At 40.4% G+C, this 4612-nt stretch overlaps 1 pseudogene; it reads right to left on the bottom strand.

Moving 5' to 3' along the window:
- Nucleotides 1-335: 335 nt before the first annotated feature.
- LOC143680595 (glyceraldehyde-3-phosphate dehydrogenase pseudogene) lies at nucleotides 336-1413 on the bottom strand (annotated as a pseudogene).
- Between the last annotated feature and the right edge of the window lie 3199 nt (nucleotides 1414-4612).

Genomic DNA, 4612 nt, shown 5'->3' with positions numbered 1-4612 from the left:
GTAAAAAATTATGACTTCCATTTAAAGAATAATAATTATGTAATAACCAAGAGTAGAAGTACATTGGGAAAAATTCAGAAGCAGATTTTAATACCCCCAGACTTTGTTTCCTTTCATGTTGGTGGCCTTTCCTAATCAGTCCCATTATTGTCACCTCAAAGGCCCCATCTCATCTCCCTCCCCATATATACCTGTCACAAGCCAAGTTTCTGAAGCACTCATCTTTTCTGTGGATACTTTGTTTTTTGGCTGGGTGTTCATCATTGATGGTACATGACAAGGTAGGACTCTCAGCCCCTCCCCTTCTGCAGGGAATAGAAGCTGTGGAAAATGGGTTAATTCTCAGTACTAGGGGATCGGGTTGGGGCCAGGACTCCCCAGCAGCTGACAGCCTCTCTTCCTCTTATGCTATTGCTGGGGCTGGTGGTCCAGGGGCTCTTACCTTCGGATGTCATGTAGACCATAAGATCTACCTACCACCCTGTTGCTATAACCAAATTTATTGTCATACCAGGAAATTGGCATAACGAAGTGGTCATTGAGGGCAATGCCAGTCTTAGCATCAAAAATAGAAGAGTGGATGTCACTGTTGAAGTCACAAGGTACAACCTGGTCCTCAGTGTAGCCCAGGATGCCCTTTACCACCTTCTTGATGTCATTGTACTTGGCCACTTTCTGTAGTTGACAGGTCAGATCCACAACGGGCACATTAAGGGTAAGGATGCAGAAAGCCATGCCAATGAGCTTCCCATTCAGCTTGGGGATGACCTTGCCCACTGCCTTGGCAGCACCAGTAGATGCAGGGATGATATTCTGGGTAGCTCCATGGTTGTTACACCACATTTCCCTAGAGGGGCCATCCACAGTCTTCTGGGTGGCAGTGATGGCCTGAATGGTGGTCATAGGTCCCTCCATGATGCCAAAGTTGTCATGGATGACCTTGGCCAGGGGGGCCAGGCAGTTGGTAGTGTAAGAAGCATTGCTGATGATCTTGAGGAAGTTGTCATACTTCTCGTGGTTCATGCCCATCACATACAGGGGGCATAGGCCAAAGGGGCAGAGACAATGACTCTTTTGGCAACACCCTACAAGTGAGCACCAGCCTTCTCCATGATTGTGAAGACACCAGTGGACTCCACAACATATTCAGCACCAGCATCACCCCATTTGATTGCTGGTGGGCTCTTGCTCCTGGAAGATAGTAATGGGATTCCCATTGATGACAAGCTTCCCGTTCTCAACCTTGACAGTGTCTTTGAACTTGTCATAGATGAAATCATACTGGAATATGTAGACCATGTAGTGGAGGTCAATGAAGGGGTCATTGATGGCAACAACCTACACTTTGCCAGAGTTTACAGCAGCTCTGGTGACCAGATGCCCAATATGGCCAAAATCATTTATTCCCACCTTCACTAACATGCCTCAGAGATGTAGACAGCACTGCATGAAAAGGTGAGGCTGTCTGTTGGACAGGGAGGAACAGAGAGCCTGTGGATACAATTTTTATTCTCAGGAGATGATTTGCTAAGCCCACTAGAAAGTTGTGCATGATAGATAAGACTTGAAGGGGTTATTCTCCAACAGAAACAATGGCCAAACTTTCATCAAAGGAACCAAAAATCCACTTAAGGAAATTCAGCACTATGGTACAGAAGCCTATAATAGGGTTGGGGAGGAAGGGGGAAGAACCTCTGGAAAGCACGTCAATTAGGCAACACCAAGTCACACGTCCCTCTCTGCTAACCGTCCTCTGCTTTACACACTTGAGGAATCACAGCAGTGAAAAGGAAATTGCTAGTTGTTTGCCTTCCTATGTTAAAATTGAACCTATTTCCTTAAAGGAAAAACACCTTCCTGAGTTCTACAAGAACAGATAAACAAGTCACCATCTGATTTGCTCCTGGCAGGACTGTTCTCTCCCTCTGTTGAATCCCCATAACATTCTGCCTTAGATTGCCTGAGCTACTATCACAAAAATCACACAATGAGTTGCCTTGAACAGCAAGGATTTATTGGTTCATGGTTTCAGAGGCCAGAAGTTCAACATCAAGATATCAGCAAGACCAGCTTTCTCCCTGAGGAATGTAGCATTACTGGGGTAAGTCTAGAATGGACTTAAGCAAATGCAAAATTTCTCAAACCTATAAATCTACTGCAGATCCTTGGGATTCCTTGGCTTTCCTGTCACATGGCAATGTCCTCTCCTTTCTTCCATTCTCCCAGTTTTTAATTTTTTTACTGACTTCCAGCTTCTAGCTCTTTATAAGGGCTCCAGTAATCCAAAGTGAGGCCCACCCTCAATGAACCAAATCTTATCCAAAAATAACTTTTCAAGAGTTCCTATTTGCAATGGGTTCATACTCCCAGGGATGTGACTTACTATTAAGAGCATGTCTATACTAGGAAACAGAATTCAATTCAACACACTCTCTACCATTACCCATGAAACTGATCCCACTTTGACTTTAGTAATTTGGATTTCTGTCTTCTGCACTGAGGCGAAAGCAGCTTTGTGATTCATTGGTCTTAGTGGTTCCCAGCCATTACCACAATTTGTGGCACATAGTTGGCAATTAGCAATTCAAAGAATTTATTAATTAACTATAAAATTTGGGTAATAGGTTTGAAAAATTTTTGCATTTGCTTAAGTCTATTCCAGACTTATCCCAGGAATCTTATGAGCTATTTTTGAGATTAACCTAAAAAGGTGAAATTTGAATCAGACTCAAAGAACTAAAGCTGAAAAATAATAATCAAATATTCAGAACCCATATAGTTTAAGCACACTTCCTGTATCAAAATTCCTACAAATTTAAAACACATCTTTCTTAAATCTTCCCCTTAAGGTGTCCCTATATAGGAGATGGTGAACTGTATAAATCTAACTCTCTAGTAACAAGGTAAAAATTATCCTTAGAGAAAACAAGCTCAGGCTGTCTAAAAATAGGCATTTCTAGAGATTGGGTAATGTGGACATGTGTATATTTCTGAACTGTCTCCATTCCAAGGCTTCTGTGGGTTCCCGAAAAGAAGCCAATGTTCTAATCTGTCTAAATTATATTCTACTGGTGTGAGAGGTCACCAAGTTAAGCAAAGATGCTGAAAAACAACAACAGTAATAGCTGTTTACATAGTCCCTTTCTTCCAGAATACTCAAAAAAATCTTCACAGAAACCACCGCTATAGGACATTTGGAAGAAAGGAGCCAAAGTAGGCAAAATGGAATAAAAAATTGAAGTCAGTCACTGTTAACTCCCATTTTCCTGTCTGTTGTCCACGCATTAACTCATTTAATTCTTCCTGTTCATTCCTAAAAACAATTAGGTATTTGTTCTGCTAGGGATAAATAGTAGCCAAGATAATAACTTACGCATGAAATAAGTATTTAAACACCTACTATGTGTCCTATGTTAATAGTGGCAGTAGACTCCCTAGGTCAGCCAAGTACTTATGACCTGCCTCATGGAGCAGACTCAACATCTAACCAGGGAACCGGACATAAAACAAACACACAAAAATATAGCTACAAGCTGGGAAATGTACTGAAAAGGAAACATGTGGAGGGATCTGATACACATCTGGTATTGAGGAGAGGCCTCTCTGAAGAAATAGCATTTGAGTTGAGAACTGAAAGCTAAGGAGGAGTTATCCATGCAAAGGACACAAGGAAATCCTTCTAGACTGAGGGAAGGGCAAATGTGTAGGTTTTAGGGTAGAGAAGAACTTTAGGGTAGAGAAGAACTAGGCTAGTTTGAAGACTAAAGACTAGTGTGCAATGAATGAGGGAAGGAGTGATCAGATGTGAGAGTGGGAGGGTGGGGGCAGACCAGTTCACAGAGAGTCCATAGGCTACACAAAGGACTTTTTTTTTTTTTTTAATTTTTTTATTAATCAAAAAAAAGAAAAGAAATTAACACAACATTTAGAAATCATTCCATTCTACAAATGCACTCAGTAATTCTTAGTATCATCACATAGATGTATGATCATCATTTCTTAGTACATTTGCATCGATTTAGGAAAAGAACTAGCAAAACAGCAGAAAAAAATATAGAATGTTAATATAGAGAAGAGAATTAAAATAATAATACTAATAATATATATATATATAAAGGAAAAAGAAAAAAAACAAAAACAAAAGATACAAACACACAAACAAACAAAAAACCATATTTCAGGTGCAGCTTCATTCAGTGTTCCAACATAGTTACATTACACTTAGGTATTATTGTGCTGTCCATTTTTGAGTTTTTGTATCTAGTCCTGTTGCACAGTCTGTATCCCTTCAGCTCCAATTACCCATTATCTTACCCTGTTTCTAACTCCTGCTGGTCTCTGTTACCAATGATATATTCCAAGCTGATTCTCAAATGTCGGTTCACATCAGTGGGACCTTACAGTATTTGTCATTTAGTTTTGGGCTAGACTCACTCAGCATAATGTTCTCTAGGTCCATCCATGTTATTACATGCTTTATAAGTTTAGTCTGTCTTAAAGCTGCATAATATTCCATCGTAGGTATACGCCACAGTTTGTTTAGCCACTCGTCTGTTGATGAACATTTTGGCTGTTTCCATCTCTTTGCAATTGTAGATAATGCTGCTATAAA

Source organism: Tamandua tetradactyla, chromosome 4 (assembly GCF_023851605.1).
Source record: "Tamandua tetradactyla isolate mTamTet1 chromosome 4, mTamTet1.pri, whole genome shotgun sequence".
Lineage (NCBI taxonomy): Eukaryota > Metazoa > Chordata > Mammalia > Pilosa > Myrmecophagidae > Tamandua > Tamandua tetradactyla.
The sequence above is the reverse complement of the archived record's forward strand: the minus strand, read 5'-3'. Positions and strand labels throughout refer to the sequence as shown.